We start from the raw sequence: 15,930 nt of genomic DNA, 5'->3' as shown, positions 1-15,930 counted from the left end.
AACATATCTTAAAAACAGAAAACCTGCAGCTCTATTCGGTGATTAGGTTTTAAGAGGTGGAAGATTTGCCATCATCACTGATATATAGAGTCCCATAAATCCAAACCCGTTTATTGGAAGGCTGATCTGGAAATAAAGATTTTTATTTTCTGGCAGCAGAAATGTAGGTCGACCTCTCCAGATCTTTTCCAGGTGCAGGCCTGGACTTTGCATGGGCTGGAAGTAACCATACATTTCACCCGTACAGTGTGCCTCATCTGACACTCTGCATACCACAACCTGTCAGGACTCATTTACAGCTTCATTTTCTCATGCATGAAATAAAGGTAATAGTACCTAGACTACCTTTCTCAATCACTGAGAGGTCATTTCACTTCAATGAATATTTATTGAACTCACGCTCAGGGTCATATACTTTGCTCAGTGTTGGACTGGTACAAAAATGAACCAGAAATGGCAACTACCTTCAGAGAGCTTACAACCTAGTTGGTAAGATCAGACAAATCTATAGTCCGTTACAATGTAGATACACATACACACATTTACAGAGTTCTAGATTGTGAAATATATATATATATACATGCATACATATGTATATATATATGCATGTGTGTGTATATATATATATATATATATATATATATATATATATACATGTCCTTTAAAATAATTGATTTCAACCAGTAGAAAAGAAAGCATGGGAAGCATTGGTTAAACTAATGTTTCATGGAGGAAATGGAATCTGAACTGGTTCTTGAAACCTCAATAGGATTTAGAAAGCTGTGGTTGGAAGGAGGGCTTCTTGGCAGAGCAAAAGTCTGAGCATCTACATAGTTTGTGATATGCAGGGCAACTTTCCAAGAAGAACATCTAGTCTAGGTTGATTGGGTCCTAGGATGTTACACGAGTGCAAAAATGAGGCCACAACAAAGACTAACAGTACTTAATTAACTTGGGATACTTCTTGATTGTCAGTCTTAAGAGTTGGGTCTTCATGTCATAGGCAGGGGGAGCCACTGAAACTTCCTACATAGGGCCGCGCGCGGTGGCTCAAGCTTGTAATCTCAGCACTTTGGGAGGCTGAGGCGGGCGGATCACGAGGTCAGGAGATCAAGACCACGGTGAAACCCCGTCTCTACTAAAAATACAAAAAAAAAATTAGCCGGGCGTGGTGGCGGGCGCCTGTAGTCCCAGGTACTCGGAGAGGCTGAGGCAGGAGAATGGCGTGAACCCGGGAGGCGGAGCTTGCAGTGAGCCGAGATTGCGCCACTGCACTCCAGCCTGGGTGACAGAGCAAGACTCGGTCTCAAAAAAAAAAAAAAAAACTTCCTACATAGGTAAAAGACATTATCTGATCCCTGACTGAGAAAGATAAAGCTGGCTTCTGCATGTGAAATGCTGTAGATCTGTTCTTAACTTTTTCTAACATAAAAGTCATTTAAAATATTTTATAATACCCTCATTACTGTGCAGAAAATAAGTTCACAGATAACATATAACACCTATATACACACTTCAAAAAATGACCTATATAAAGCCTGACTGAATCTGAAGGAGAAATAAATAGAAAATGATTGATCATAATATAAATGTAAAATAAATATTTGGATACAACTACACCATAAGATATAATGAAGTGCGGAAGCGTCTATATACAGAATCACCATGAATGTGACAGCTAAGCGACAGTAGAGACTGATACAAGGATGTAGAATTAATTGATGGCTCAATATGATGAGAAACATTCCTACTGCGTATGTGATTTTTCAAACTAGTGAACATTTCTTGGTAAGGACGTGAACAAATCAAACACAGTCTTTCTTTGACTTGCAGGATAGTTGCATTCCTGGAGAATTAGTGAATATAAAAACCTGGCAACAATATCTGTGTTTATATGTCAAATGGAGTACATTTTAGGCTTTTTTTTTTTTTTTTTTTTTTTTTTTTTTGAGACGGAGTCTCGCTCTGTCGCCCAGGCTGGAGTGCGGTGGTGTGATCTCTGCTCACTGCAAGCTCCGCCTCCCGGGTTCACACCATTCTCTTGCCTCAGCCTCCCGAGTGGCTGAGATTACAGGCTCCCGCCACCATGCCCGGCTATTTTTTTGTATTTTTGGTGGAGACAGGGTTTCACCGTATTAGCCAAGATGGTCTCAATCTCCTGACCTCGTGATCTGCCCACCTCGATCTCCCAAAGTGCTGGGATTACAGGCGTGAGCCACTGCGCCTGGCCTAGGCTTAGATTTTTAAAAGAAAAAGGTTTCACTCAACTAAATGTCTGGCAGGCATTTGACATCCGTGGCTGAATAGCCATGCATTGCTGCGTCTCTAACCTCTGTGGCCTCTGTACACTAAATGGCAGCAGTACCTCTCCAATTATGTGGTGACCAATATCCACTCAATTTTCCACTCCCACACTCCAAGGAGTGTGCCCTGCCCCTGTTAAGAAGCAGTGATTCAGGCAGAAGCAGGGTTAGAGGCAGAGAGATGAGTTAGGATTTAATTAAAATAGTAGAGAGAGAGGGAAAATTAAAAAAGCAAGGGAGCCTTGGTGGTAGCATTGGGGACTGGCAAGAAGGAAACAAATTAAGAGGCACTGATCTACCAGTGAGCAAAGGGTTGGCAATGCCCTTGGTAAAGTTTACATCACTGTGCAAATATTGTTGCAGTTGGAGTTAAATGTCATCACACTCACTGTACAGAAATGGTATCTAAAGCACTGAAAAGGTGCAATGACTTTTGCAAAGGCACAGCACAGGTCAGGAATTGCATTAGACACCCAGTGCCTTAGACCTACACTTTTACTGTAATTACTAATGCAAAGGAGCTTCTACTCAGCATGGGGAATTATAAGCAGAAAACTCGAGTAGAGCAAATATAAAGGTATAAATAACTTCTGAAAATAGTCAAATTCCAAGTATTCTATTCATCACCTCTTGATGGAACACCTGGGAAACTCTAGGATTCCAAACAAAGACCAATATTCCACAATCCATCCACTTTTTTTGTTTGCTCATATCTCTAAATATTCATCAGTAACATTTGAGACAAAGGAAAGAGATAATTATGAGGGGAGAGTTTTTAAAAGATATTAAAGGTTAACAGAATTCTTGGCATTTGTGTCGTGTCAATTTCCATGTAATTATGCTCAATTCCCAGAATTCAGTGTCAGTTGTGCCTGTTAATGCTTAAAGATGATATCCTTGGAAAATAATTTATAAGATCATTTCTCAAATTTTTCAGATTCAAACCAAGCACCCTGGCTAATAGGCTGATTATTATTAATGTTATTCTTGGGTGGAGAGTGCTACGAGGTCGTAAGTGGGATGTTGGGATCAAAGTGGATTTGTTATGAGAGTGTGGTTAGCTATCTCTCCTAAGAGCAGAATGACTGTTCTTGAAATGTTTATATAACCTGATTTACAAGCCTCTTCTATTTTTGTTTGATAAATAATAAGAATGTGGGAAAGCACCCCAGTTCCCTGGAATATGACTGCCTCTTAGAAGAAGGAAAGGGGTCCAGTGCTGATGTCTGCCTGTGGGGAAGTATGACCAACTGGCCTTGTGGAAAAACATTGAGATGCACAGGCCTAGATATTTTTTACATGTTTATTCATTCATTCATTAATTCTTCTCTCATTTATCATTGAACGTATTTTACCCATTCTTTGCTGAGATTGAGTGATTATAAATAAGACACTCTCCCCTTTTCTGTTCTCTTGAAATTGTGTACATTCCCTTTGTAGTATTGACTCCAATTGTGATTCATTGATTATCTGTGCAATTATTTCTAACATTCATCTCTTCCAGCAGTCTGTAGCCATGGAGGTTGCATACCAAGGATATGACAGTCCCTGATGTAACACGTCACCTCCCTAGGACATGCTTGTTGAATAAATGTGAGAAGGGTGTTTTCATCCCAGCTGGGCAATCAAAAATAATCTTTTCAACTAACTTACTCTGATCTTGATTTGGGAGAATATTTTCTAAAGCCAGTCCAGTCTTGGCCCACCATGTTTTTCAATCTCTGGGGCTCTGTGCATTTATGCATCTGTGTCTTCAGGAAATGAATTTGAAAAATGATCTAGTTTCCCCCACCTTCTGTTGAGGCCAATCCTGTGGAGCACAAAGTCGAGAACTCAGGCTCATGCATTATCTATTGTTTGGGATGATTGCTGTCACAATTCTCTTCCACTAGAGTGAAAAATGAAAAATTCCATGAAAAACCAATTGCTTCCCATCCTGCCCTAGAAAGCAGGCTGACACAGGGACTCATTGAGGTGGTGAGAAAGAGCTAAGACTCAGAGTTTAGAGACGTATGTCATAATCCAGCTCTTCCAGTTGCTAGAAGTCAAACTTTCAGAATGAGGGAGCCAAGTGAAGTGAAGGATGTGTCCAAGGTAAATTCAGAGGCAATGTACAAAAAACAAGTGAGTGCACAGAGGAGCAGGGGTCCCCAGCCCAGTGAAGAGTGAAAGTCGGAGGTCATACATGGAGGAAACAGCCAAGCATGTGAAGGATTGGAAAGCAAGGCAGGCCAACTAACCCTGCCTAAAGGGATCTGTTTTCCTCCTCAGGAGGCATTTCCACAGAAATCATGCACACACTTTTCATAGTATTTTTAAAAAATGCCTTTACCAAGTGTACATAAACCTTCTACAAGGAGTTGTAACATAAGGTAGGTGTGTGTATTGCAGGGGTGGGAGAAGGGCGAGATAAGCATAATTCAAGTATCCCCAGCCAGGCAGAAAATGGAATTACTGGGTAGATGGGACCATGACATTACAAAGGTCACACTGGGTCACATAAATTCAGATGTCCTCGTTACCTGCTTTGGACAATGGCAATTTTACATGAGTCATACTTCAAAGGTTAGGGATATATAGCAGACGCCTCTAACCTAACAAACAGTATGGGTATATCACACATTAATTTATTCAAACCTTCTCATATCTTATTTAGAGATTATTTTTGTCTGTATAAGTTTTATTCAGACATACTTGTTTTTATCCTTTAACTACTGTCTTGATTTCTTGGAGTTTTTTTATTTTAGCTAGAGTTTGATCATTAAGTATGTGTTCACTCTATCCTTATACATCGTGAATACCAAATGTCATCATCAATTTCATATTCCTCGTTTGTAGAGATTTGGAAGTCCCTACAAAAAAAAATTATTTCAATTTTTGAATTTTCCCCAGCTGTGCTGGTCACTTAAATACAACAAATATTTATCAAAACCAATTATGTTCCAGGCATTGTCTTAGGTTTCAGGAATGTAACAGAGAAAAAGACAGAAATTAGACCATTACGTGTATTCTGAGTGTTATGCGAGGCACTGATGCAGTGAGCAGATGCCAAGTCCAGTGGACTAGCACAGTGAGGCCTTCATGAGCCAGTCAGGACCCAGAAGGGTGAAGACAACTCAGCCCGAGAACCTGGGGACTGCATCCTAGGCAGGAAGTGGAAGGTGCAAAGTCCCTCAATTGAGAAAGAAGAACCTCTGAGGAATTAAAATTGTAATACAATAAAACAAAATCTGACATGGCTCCAAAAGGGAAGAAGAAGTAGTTGCTAAAGCTGAAAATACACAGATGCCACATCCTGAGGGCTCAGAAACCACAGAAAGGATTTGGAGCTTTATTCAAATTGCAGTGTGGAGCCACCAAAGATTTAATCGGGACAGTGACAAGGTCAGATTTCAGGAAATCTTCCTTTCAATGTGGAGATTGAAACAGAGCTGGCAAGAGCAGAAGGAGGACATCCACGTAAGATGAATTTCAGGAATCCAGATAAGAAAATAAGGAGATCTTGGCTTGGGCCAGGCAAGGCAGTGGAGGTTGAGAAAGGTGGATGGATGTAAAATATATTTTGGGGGAAGAACACAGGAAAAAGACAGAGAGAAAGAGGGAGAGAGAGAGAGAGAGAGAGAGAGAGAGAGAGATTGGGTAATGAGGGGCAGTGATAAGAGGGAAGAGATTAAAAGTGACTCGATTTCTGACTTCAGCAGTTGGTTGCATGAAGTTTATTATTTGTGGGATACAATGATAACTACTATAAGCAATACTAGGAGAATTTTTACGGAACAACTTTGAGTAAAAATAACATTTCTTTCTTGTTCCTATTTTTTCTAATACCCTTTTAGTGTTTTTCATAAAAAATGTTTGGGCCAACACTTGTTTTTTGGCAAAAATTCCTGATATCTGCAGAAAGCAATCTATAGTATCATGCTCCAATATGTGTTGTAAGGACCCTAGCTCGGGAACTGCTAACCATCACTGATTCCAAGATTACTTTCCTGGGTTGTAAAAGAATAATCAGTAGCAACCATTTGTGGAGTTGGTACTACAGGCCAGGTACTTCACTGGTACTTCACATAAATTATTTCATTTAACTCTCACAGCAAATATAAGAGGTAGGTATTATTCCTTTTTAATAGAGGAGAAAATGAGACTCTGAGAGGTGAGAACATTTTCCAAGGTCAAGCTGGTAATTTGTGGAACTTGGACCTAAAGTCAAAGCCATTAACTCCAGCATTCATGCCCAAACCCTTCCACATCACTGTCTCTTCATCGACTGCCTAGATGCCAGCAACTTACATGCATACTTTATTTTTTCTAAAGTATCTTCCATTATATTTGGCCACCTTTCCACATATCCAAATAACTTTCTGGATTATTTGCAGCTCATCAATGTGAGCTAAAGGTTTAATTACTTAAGGGAACCTAATGTCTTCTGCAAACTTGGGAGAGTTCTCTATGAATTCCCTTTGACAGATCATTAGTAAAAATATTAAATTTGATTTGTCCTAGCAACTGTCCCTTGGGGAATCTAGTATTACTACTTTGCCATATAGAAACATGTCAATCTACCCTTGATTTATATCTTAGCTTTAGGCAACTCTCTGCCTTTGGAAAAAAAAAAAAAGATAGTCTTCTCATTACCCACTTTTCTAAAAGGTATGTGTGATTCTGATACCTTGTCAAAACTGTTGTGAAAGCCAGGGTAGACTATTTCACGTGTTTTGGTTTATTCACATGCATGCTGACAACATTTTCCAAATTCTGCCTCCTCCAGGTTCAAAGCTACCTGAAAAGCACATAAGTTCATTCTCCTAAGACACTCACAAGTTGCTCCTTCTTTCTCACGACCTGTAGTACCACTGGTAGTTTTGTGCTAAGCTAGTGAAGGAACGCATACCAAAGCTTTAGGGAAATCATTTCTTTCTGGGAGGTGCCACCCATGTCAACCACAGGTTGGGAAAGAAGCACAAGGCTGTGATGCCCTAAGGGCAACCTCAATTACTTTATTTAGAAAGGCCTTGAACTCATGATGATAATGCATACAGGTGGACCAACAAGGTGAAAGTCACAGTGACTCACAAGCATACAGAAATGCATTTTATTATTTCTTTGTAAGAGTCAATAAGTTTGTCAGAGTCAATAAAATAGATGCTGTAAATTGAAGTAAAGAAGAAAAAAAGGAAGTGGATAGTTTGGGTATTAGTTTAGCTAGAAATGCAAAGAAACTTGACCTCTAGGGCAGTACAAATTCAAGCCTTCCACGAACAAACAGTTGAGAGTATGTTTATCTTCTTAAAATGTGTGGGTGCCTTCCCACCACTTCACCCGCTCCTCACTGGTGCTTTGTCCCCTCCATACTACCATTCCTGTCCCAGGGCCTGCAAAGCAAACAGTGAACATTTATAAATCAAACTTGGTGAACTAAACGTTTAGAACCTTAGAGCGAATGATTGTAGTCTCATCCAGTTCCCACTTCCCCAAGGAAAGTTCAGAATCTGTGCAGCCTTGATGCATTGGTTTAAAGTTAACTCAGTTTGAACACTAACCCATCTAATTAGGTGTTTTTCTGAAATCTACGTCTCAGTAGTCAACTGATCTGATGAAACCGGTATGGTGTGTCCGTATATGTTTGGTGTGGAAATGTAAATGGGTTAGAATCCCAGCAAAATAACATCACAGCAGTTCAGCCAGGTCCACATTTCTAATAAAAAATATTGATTGATTTCAGGGATAGCAAAGATCAGTTCTACCCAATTACACTCTTGCTGCCCCTTCTAAAGCAGCGTGACTCAGGAATTATTTCACGGCACTTAGCCTTTTATATACAACTACTATTATAAAATGTTCTTTGTGACACATAAAATTATATGTATGTATATGTATCCGTGTGTGTACAGAATATGCTATGAACATATGCCTAAATGGCTTATTTAAGAAACTCAGGAGAGATTGAGATAAAACACAGCAGAATGAGTCTAAACCATGAGGTCCAGAAGAAACAAACACTGACAGAAAGGAGAGAGAATCCAAATAAAAAGAAAAGGCAGAAAGAGGTAGATACAGGAAACACAGAAAAAATCCCTTACGGAAGAGAAGAAAAAAAAAATAGGGCCACGGAAAGTTAAAGGACAGACAGTGTGCAACCAGTCCAACAGACCTCTAAAGCTCTTCTAACCTGGATATTCCAATAGTCTAGTCCTGGAAGGAGGGTTTAAATATTCTCTTTATGGCTGTATGCCTAGCATAGACTGTATCTAGACAGCCATGTCCCAGCTAGGCTTTAGGGGAAGATTCCCAAATGGGCAATTAATTTAGATTTAATAGGACAGTTACTGTAAGTTTAAATAAATGCCAGTTAAATATTAACAGCATATTTATTGAAGATTAACGTTGCTGGTTGCATTGTGGGATTTTCTTTTCCTTAAAGAAACCCTTTATCGGAAGACTTTTAATCATCTTGACTCTTCCATCGCTTGCCTCAGATCCAGGGCAGCTCATTAATTACTTTGTACAACAGTTTTCAACATTCTGAAGTGATTACCTAGATGAATGGGAAGAATGGAAGGCCATATTAGAAGGGCTATTTCTGTGCAGGAAGGATTGATGAGTGAATTTGATAAGAGTGTTGAGAAGCATTATAATCCTAGACTATTAGAGTTGGAAATATTCTGGAAGCCATCTCATCCAAACTCCTCATTTAGAAGGCAAGAGGAAGAGAGCAGAGCTATTCCATTGAGCTGGTAAGGGGCAGACTTAGGGCTGGAATTCCAGACCCTGGATCCCAGCCTCTTACTGAGCTGTCACCGTACTCTGAAATTGTTCCTTTAATTCTGCAAAAGTGCATTAACCCATTTGAGTGAATTAGTCATTAGACCTTCTCAGTGACACACAGATCATGAAGATTTTTTTTTTGTTTTTTTGACAAAGGAGCTAAAAATTCAAAAACAAGCAGTGACTTATCTAAGGTGACAAAATGACGGGCCGAGTTGAAGCTAGAACTCAGGTCTTTGGGTTTACAAAATATATTTGCACAAATGTCACCTCCAATACAAAGTACAGTTGGACCCATACGTTATTATGCAAATTCTTATGTCATTAAAATTTACTTTGTCTGCTGTTGTTTTTGGATGGGGAACAAGGAATAAAACCTCTAAAGAAAATGAGGGGAAAAGGTCAAACAGAGACAAAAGTTCTAGGTGATTGTTTAGGGAGAGTGGAGCGAAGGGGTAGAAGTAAGCCAAGTTCCTCTGACAGTGAACTTAGGGTTTTAAACTCCAAATTTGTACTTGATAAAACTGCCATTCCTAGGGCTCTTTCTGTTTGAGAAGCCACTTCCCTACTCTGGCTGGGCTCAGAAACATTAGAACTGGTATCTGTGTGCATGTAGATGAATGTCTGCAGGTTAACTCTTCCACAGAGGTTATAAGGCCAATCCCTGAATGTAGAAATTAGGAGAGATGAGGCAGGCCCAAGATGTTCTTATCCAGTGGTTTGTTTAAGATGGAGACCTGAGCGTGTTGGGCCTTGCATGGTCGAAGAAGCTTTGGATTCAGCCATCAGGCACACGGGAGCAATGAAGGGCTTAAAGGCTCATGGAAGGAGGTCAGACATTGTGGCTCACTTTATAATGGGATGGAGGTGTCCTGTCTTTTTGTCAGGTGGATTGGCTACTTTTCTGTTGTACTTTCAAAGTTTCCCAGGCTGCTACTGAAAGAGAAAGCTGCCTCCTCTTTTGCAAGCACAGGCTGTTTCCCACAGGCCTAGAGAACAGAGGCCTGACAGTGGGATGGGAGCTGGGGGCCATGGCTCTTCCTGCTGTGGGTGGTCTAGAGGCTGTGCTACTTCCTCTCTCCGACTACATCTCAGCATGACGTTCCTGCTCTGTCCCCCTTATGCTGTGAACTCTAAGAGCATTCCCAGGGCCTGCACTCAGCAGTCTGCTCCTGGGTTCTCTGCATGAATGTCACCTGTAGGCTGACTCAGAATGAAGGAAGCACAGCCAATGGCAGCTCCTTCCAGTCCCAGCGTGAGAAGCCTGGGAGCAGCCAGGCCTGTGCTAAACTCTTTGCAGCTACTCCCTCATTTCATCCTCACAGCAGTACTGAGCAGTAGGTACCATGAGGACCACTATTTTACAGATTAGATTAGGGCATGTTCCCAAGGCCCCACAGCTAGTAATGGAGAGGGTGAATATTTGACTTCTGGTCTGAGTCTAAAACCCAAGGTCACAGTCCTTCTTATTGGATAAATATGTACTGAATGAATCCATGACTGCAGGAACACACAATGTTGATGGCATTAGAGGTTTTCAGTGAGACACAGAGCACTCCCGAGGTGCCCATCCTTAGTTTGTGTGAGCACCATCTGAGGCTGTCAAGGCAGTTTCTGCTCACACTCCTTTCTGTCTTGGGTCGTGTAGCGTCGGTGCCGTCTTCTGCCATCCATGAGATTGCTGCCCATGCTTGCCCATCCCTTCATCCCACTCACTGTTAAGTCCAAGTTAATGTCATTTCCTTAGGGAAAAGTTTCCTGATCTTCCAGACAGGATGAGAATCTCCTATCTTGTCTTTTCCATTTTTTTTTTTCCTGACAGCATTCATCACAATTGTATCCACTATTTCATAAAATCCTTTGTTGGATGTCTGTCTCCCCCGCTGGAAGTGCACTTTATGCAGGGGAGACCCACGTTACTTTTGCCTACGTCTCTCCCATTCATTGCTTTCACTGGCCCTGTTGAGTTGATGAAGGGCTTCCCAATATTTAGAAGTCCTTCGCAGCACCCCACCCCTCCTAATACCCCTTCCAATGAAGCTAGAGAACCAAGATTGTGCCTGGGAATCTGGATAAGTGTAATGAGACAAACCACTTCCCACAGGCTAGGCAGACCTCAGCTTTTTTGTCTCAGCAATGAGAAAGTTCTCAAGGGCTTATGGGGGAGTGCAGGGTGGAGTTCATTTAATTTTCATGAATGTTAATAGATGTAAAACCACTGACAAACCCAACAGCACTAGACCACATGCAACTCAAGGGCAGGGGGCATGTCTTTATTTTTGTACCTCTCAACACAGTTCCTGGTACGCACAAGGAACTCAAAATCTGCTTGCTGGTTTGTTAACTAATTTGAGTTCAACCAAATAATTTGATACCCAAAGTGATTCTGGGCAATCATGGTAACCTGTCCTCTGTAGGTCTCTCTCTTGGCCACAGATGATGCAGCAGCAGGAGTTACTGTAGTGGTTAGCTCTTAAATATTGTTCTTATCTGACAGGCAGAGTAGAAAGAACCCCGGTGTAGGAGTCAGGAGTTCTGAATTCTAGTCTGGATTGGCCAGTTTATAAACTTTATGCTCCTATGATCAACTCCTCCTCCTTCCTGGGGCTCAATCCTTCACTTAAGAAATGAATGGATTATACTAAAGATCTTCCAAGGTCCCTTCTGAATGTATCATTCTGTGATGTTATGAGTCCAGGGTCTTATTATGACCCAAAACTTAGATAAAAAGGGAAGACTCTGCCCCAAAGACCCCTGGCTCTCAGGCTGTCCCCTTTGGGCACCTGCCTTTTGCTGCATTGGCACTTTGATTTTGGCTTGTTCATCCTGCTCCCCCTGACTTTTCTGTCTACCTCTGATTGTTCTACCCACCATCTCTCTGCTTTATGTGTCTCTTATAAAGTTTTATGGATTTAAAGTCCATAGATAGCCTCACCTTTGCCATTCCTTCATGTCCTCCTTCTCAATTCTATTTGTGACCTCTTTTCTCTCCCTGGAGCCCTCTTCCCCCTTTTTAAGTTGCCCCTTTGCTCTTTCTGCTGAAATCCTGACATGTTGGACTATAGCCCAGATGAACCACGATTTTATTTTGATCCTGTATTCATAGAGAAGCAAAAAATAGCATATATTTTTCCAGTTCCCAGCCCTTCCCTACTGCCCTAGAGGCATCTCTTTATCCAGATTTACGCCTCCTTTTCTGATTAAATCTTCCAATATCTATTTGATGTCACACCACTCTCTAACTGCCCTGCATTTCCCATCTTCTCGCCTGCACTCCTATGTGAGATCTCCACCAGGAGAGGGGAGCCTTTAGCCTTTTTAGACAAGGAGAAGCAGAGCTGGCATTTGTTAAGCTAGTGCTCCTCTTTTCGTCTCTTGTGTGTGTGGAATAGTGACAGCTCTTTAGCTGGCCCCAGCTTGCTCTGGGTAACATGGAGTAAAACAAAAACAACAGCTAATTTCTCTTTCATTGGGAGTTCTTCTCTGTTCCAGCCCTGCTTCAGTGTACAGATGCCAGGGTTGCCTGAAATCTCCATCTACTGCTCCCTCACCTGCCTGCCAACCGTCCAGAGTCCGCGTGGCAGGCTCTTCTCTCCTCCCTCCTTTGCAGTCTCAGGATTATTAAAGGGAATATGATTGTTTCCTTTTGCTCGGGGAGTGTGTATGTGTGTACATGTTTGTGAGCTTGAAAGGCATTGTCCTATAGATATTTTTATAACCTGAAGCAATTACAGCTGTCAGCACAGAGACAAGCTGTGACAAGTTGATTTATGTGTACAGTATATGTGTACGTAAGAAGGAAGGGAAGAAGGAGACGGAGATGGTGGGAAAGAGGGTGGAGGTGGGGGCTCGTTAGGAATCGGCTTTCAAGGAGGAAGAAAGGAAGTTGTTTCTATAAAGAACACAAATAATGAAATTGCTTTGAATGTCATCCCTTTTCATTAACTCGGATATGCTGGGAAAAATAAAATAAATCCAGCAGTTTTTATGAAGCAGGAGACAGGATATAAGATAAGCCACTAAATGTTGGTTATATTTAGTGATTAAGGGCTGGGAAGTGAGTTGACATATGATTTTGATCTTCATCTTTTCAAACCACTTCAATAGCCGGTTTGAATAAAATGGATTTTGTCTTGTTAATTATGCGGGCATCTCTGACCTTTCACCACTTTCTAAACTTCTACGTTTGAATAAAGTTTGGATCCCCGCGCCCACGAAGCAGGTATGAGGTTGCAAGTGCCTTTTCTTTGTCCTCCCTGTGAGTTACCTGAGCTTGGCTGGGTTTTCTGCTGCAACTGCTGGATTGCTAAGCTTAGTGCTCTCCCTTCCCGGGCAGAGACAAAGGTGGTTTGATTGTCTTAGATCAACTGCATGCAGACTGGTAGAAACCAAACATCTCAAAGAGCCTGTAAGAAGAATTATTTTCCTGCCCAGACATACTAATGAAGCGATGGCAGGCAAATGTATTAATAAAGCATCTTCCATCTTAAATGGATTTCTAAGTATTTTCCTGTAGAGTTAATCATATATGTAGGCCCCTCGTGAAAGCCTGTTGTTGTCATTATCCACATCCTTAGATGCAAAAACTAATGCTCCTTTGTACCTACCTGAAAATTCGATGCAAGAGCCAGGATTAGCATTTATCATGAAGGGAATCATCCCTGCCATTCTCAGGCCTGTGGGGAAATGACTCCAAAGCTGAGCATGAGCCCCTCTCCTTTCCTCATGACTAGCATTTGTTTCCACTTGTTGTAGTGAGGATGTGTTTAAGTAGAGGGGTTGAGGGAGGAGTATGAGGGATGGTTGAAATGAATGGATGAATTATTACAGGTGACCCCTTGGCTTGTGGAGAAGAAGCCCAAATTCAGCAGACTGAAAGTCAGCAAACATATCTCACAGCTTTAATATATCATCATATGTATCTTAACATGGTGAAGTTATTCAATTTCCTGTTTCCGCAATTGCCCATTGGAAAATGGAGACACAACAGAAACTTCCAAGAATGCACTGGTGCTAAAATAGGTTAATTTTTCTCCTTTCCTTTCAAAACTACAAAGCTCTTCTGCTCCCCACAGATGTAATTGTTTATTCCTGATAGTAAAGTCATTTGTTGCAGCCATAAGTTGACAACTGACAGTTTTGGTGTTATATATCAAATGATCCCCAGTGGCCAAAAGTAGCAGATGAGTTTCCCTGAGAATTTAGTATCAGAAAAGTCACCAGAGGAGAGGAGGGAACAATTGGCCCAATGATGAGTTAATGCAAAGTATTTTGAGATATTCACTGTAAAGTCGCTTCACTCTTGCTGGCTGAGCACGTCTTAGTCAACTATGATAACGGAAAGGCAAGGCGTCTTAGTCTTTCTTTGTTACCCAGGAGAGTGGTTTCCATTTCTCCAAAGCCTACTTCTGTCCTATCTCTATAAAGCAGTTAGTGTGAGGGAGATTTGACTGGTGAAATGTTTGTGTCCTCTCCAACGTGGTATCTACATGTAAGTGATTGGTACTGCTTGAAGGTTGCCAGGATGAGTATTGTACCAAAGCCCTTATGGTTATGTGACTCAGTTATAATGGTTCAGTCTCTTTGATGCCAGATGGCTTTTTGGAAGATCATTTTTCTGTTATTTAACAGTTGTGAACAACAACAACAAAAAGCTTCCTGGTTGTGTTTGATAGAACGTCTAGGGGAAAAACAAAGCCACTGTTGCCTCCTCTCTATCCCCAAGGAGAATGTGGGTCAGGGCTGGAGCCCGGCTCTGGGAATCCCTGAGAAGGGAGCATTATTAATGTCACCACCACAGTGTCTGCCGAGCTGCTCTGTGCTTCCCCATTGCACAAGGACCAGGCCCAACCGGGGAAAGGAAATGCAGGCCATTCCCTCAGAGCCGAAGTTAAGGGAGAAATAATAATACAGGCACAGGAGGACCAGCAGCAGCCAGAGAGGAGAAGTGACAGGGACCGAGGCAAATCCAGTCTCTCCCTGGGTTTCAAGAATTTGAGAAACACACCTCTTAAAGATGAAATCAGCTGTGCGAGAGTGTGAGGCCCAGGAAACCTGGGAGTCTGCTGTATAAATACAGCAAGTGGCTCACACTCATCCACCCAAGTGAGCACTTTTGCAGGCCCAGCATCTTTTAATGGCGACAAAACAAGAATAAAGAATGTAAGTGGGTGTCTGAACTTGACCAACATTTTGATGATGTGATTTTTCCAGTTTCGCACACTAAGAGGCTTCTGTGATTTTGGATTTGTTTTATACATGGCAGATCTCTAGAATGGTAGTGTTGAGTCTCTGGGGTTTTGAGCAGCTTTGTGGGGGGCTGCTGGGCGGGTGCTGTACTACTGAATAACTATGAGGTTCTTCTAAAACATCCTCCCAACACTCTGAGTTTACTCTGAATGCTAATGGGATTAATCTGATCATTTTACAGGTGCATGTATGCATGCTGCAGGGTGTTCCTTTCCCAGTTAATTAGTTTGTGACCCTTATTAAGATGTCTCAAGTCTGGGGCTGATTAAAGCTGCATGGTGACTTTGTCTTTTTTCCTAATTTGGAAGCGCGTAAATGGTTAAACTCCTGGCCTGGGCTGGGCTGGGCTGGGCTGGTGCACAGCCTGGGCCCGGCGCGGCGGGGGTTAAGGTGGGCGCCCGCGCCCGGCGCCCCGCGCCCGCCCGCCGGGATGAGAGCGCAATCCGCGCCGCCAGCCCGCCCGCCCGCTCGCTCCGAGGCGGCACCGGGAGAAAGTGGCGGTCAGGGATGGAGCGGCTGCCATGACAACCCCGGCGGTCGGGGCCCGCGCGCGTCGGGGCTGCTCCCGGGAGGAAGGCGGCGCGGAGGCCGGGGGCGGCCGCTGAGCTTGGCG

The 15,930-nt window shown here is 42.2% G+C and overlaps 1 protein-coding gene across 15 annotated transcripts in view; it reads left to right on the top strand.

Annotated features, from left to right (window-relative positions):
• Positions 1-15,930, top strand: part of NTM (neurotrimin) — a 969,816-nt gene that overhangs the window by 524,860 nt on the left and 429,026 nt on the right. Inside the window, exon 1 of one of the 15 annotated variants that reach the window (XM_030829617.1) lies at positions 13,135-15,230. The exons of 13 other annotated variants lie outside the window; for them this stretch is intronic. The gene's annotated coding sequence lies outside the window, so the exon portion shown is untranslated. Of the gene's footprint in view, positions 1-13,134; positions 15,231-15,930 lie in introns of those variants that run through there. One more of the 15 variants, XM_030829623.1, reaches the window with a different exon arrangement.

Source organism: Nomascus leucogenys, chromosome 15, assembly GCF_006542625.1.
Source record: "Nomascus leucogenys isolate Asia chromosome 15, Asia_NLE_v1, whole genome shotgun sequence".
NCBI classification, from domain to species: Eukaryota; Metazoa; Chordata; class Mammalia; order Primates; family Hylobatidae; genus Nomascus; species Nomascus leucogenys.
This window is presented reverse-complemented; position numbering and strand designations above follow the sequence as displayed.